The sequence below is a fragment of the Salvia splendens genome, chromosome 1 (assembly GCF_004379255.2).
Source record: "Salvia splendens isolate huo1 chromosome 1, SspV2, whole genome shotgun sequence".
NCBI classification, from domain to species: Eukaryota; Viridiplantae; Streptophyta; class Magnoliopsida; order Lamiales; family Lamiaceae; genus Salvia; species Salvia splendens.
This window is the reverse complement of record NC_056032.1, coordinates 36,265,025-36,267,588: the sequence shown is the minus strand read 5'-3', so window position 1 is coordinate 36,267,588 and position 2,564 is coordinate 36,265,025.

Here is a 2,564-nt window from a genome sequence, read left to right as displayed (position 1 = left end):
GTCGTGGCATTAATTCCATCCCAATCTAAAGCCACTGTTGATGTGCTAACTCATAGTAGCCCCTTAATTCTTCACTTTCTTTCACCCTCTTGTGTTTGGCGATTTGGGCGATTTCTGTGAGATTTCTCTTGGATTTCAACGATTCCTCAGTATTCACACGATTTTGTCTCTGATTCAAATCAAAATCTCTCCTATTTCTTCTCGGTTTTAGGTTTGTGGGTCCCGCTTTGAACTTGTAGATGAATTTGTGAAATATGTAGATGAATTTGAGAAGGAGATTTATTTGACGTCCAACAATCACGATTAATTTGTGAAATATATGGATGCAGTTTTTAATTCGATTGTGTTGCTGGAATTTGTGAGTTGTGTAGATAAGGTGTTTGTGATATTACCTAAAATATTATTGTTGACATAAATTATATAAGTTGTTGACATGAAAATGTTTGTTGTTGAGTACGAAAACAATGTCAACTATATATATAATCCATGTCAACTACATATAAAATTTAAATCAACTACACACATGTAATGTCAACTATATGTACAATCCATGTCAATTACATATATAATCCATGTCAACTACATATATACAATGTCAATTATATGTAAAATGTTGTTATTGACATAATTTATACGTAAAATGTTGTTGTTGACATTAATTATATGTAAAATGTTGCTGTTGACATTAATTATATAGGTCGTTGACATGAAAATGTTTATTCGTGACATGAATTATATAGCTCGTTGACGTAATAACTTTGTTGTTGACATGAATTATATAGGTCGTTGACATAAATTTTATGAAAAATGTTGTTGACATAAATTATATGTAAAACATTGTTGTTGACATGAATTATATGTAAAACGTTGTTGTTGACATAAATAATATAAGTAGTTGACATGAAAATATTTGTTGTTGACATTAATTATTTATAAAATGTTGTTGATGACATAATAGTTGACATAAATAACGTTTGTTGTTGATATCGTAGTTGACATAAATATAGTTGTTGTTGACATCGTAGTTGATATAATGTCTCCGTAGTTGACATCGCGCAAAAATGACAATTATGTCCCTTAGTTGACATAATGTCTCAGTAGTTGATATCGCGCGAAAATTGTGAATGAATGGTTGAAAATGCATCTTAGTTCTCAATTATGCCCAAAAATCTCAACCTAACAGGACCCTAATAATGATAACACCAATTTGTGTGATAACCCTATAACTAAATCTCTACCACACATTTTTAAAATATGTGGTCTAGATTTATTCTAACAAAACTATCATTTTATCAAATAAAACTATCATATTTCGGATATATTAAGGGCAAAATTGTCATTTCATTCTAAAATTGGGCGGGTAAGAAGAAAACATGAATTAAACGATGCATTCAATTTCTCTCACACTCAAACCCTCTGAATCGCATTTCAAACCCTTGCTTCTTCAGTTTCGAAGGAAAAATCATCCAAATTCTGGAATATGCCGAAGGAAAACGCTCAAGCATCATCGAAGGAAGGCTGGATGAAGTTTATTACTTATTTCACTTTTGTTTTTGCTCGATTTAATCATTTTGCCAGAGATTCTCGTTTTTTTAGATTCTATAGTTTTTTAGTGTAGATTTTGAGTTACATATGACAACATGATGAATTTACTTTGAATTTACTTCATACTTGGTTTTGTATCATCAATTCATACCTTATTCCATGATGAATTATTGTTTTAAATTATAAAATGATAGTTTCAGGGGGTAAAATGATAGTTTCAAATGATAAAATGATACCAGGGATAGATATCAACTGCTTCTACTAATGTATTGAATTTCATACCAATCATTGGCTTCAAAGCATCATCACAAACAGGAATGTACATACCTACAATCAGTAAAACTATCATTTTATCAACTCAAAGTATCATTCTATCCGGCAAAACTATCATTTTATCAACTCAGAGTATCATTCTATCCGGCAAAACTATCATTTTATGCAGCAAACCTAACATTTATAAGCCAAAAGTATCATGTTAACACATAATCGGCAATGCATAATATAATTACATAATATCATGAACTGATTTGTTGCCCAGTTTACGAATGCCAAAACCAACTTAACGAGCATAATGTTCATAGAAATCAGCTGCTTCTACTAATGTATTGAATTTCATACCAATCATTGGCTTCAAAGCATCATCACAAACAGGAATGTACATACCTACAAATCAGTAAAACTATCATTTTATCAACTCAGAGTATCATTCTATCCGTCAAAACTATCAGTTTATCAACTCAGAGTACCATTCTATCCGGAAAAACTATCATTTTATCAACTCAGAGTATCATTCTATCCGGCAAAACTATCATTTTATGCAGTAAACCTAACATTTATAAGCCAAAAGTGTCATATGTTAACACATAATCGGCAATGCATAATATGTCATTTTGTCAGGTTAAAGTATCATTTTATCAACTTATATGCAAAATTGAAAACATCTTCCCAGTCACAATTATGCGAGAAATATGAAAACAAAATCTGGAGATTATGGAATAATGAACCAAATCGGAAGAAAA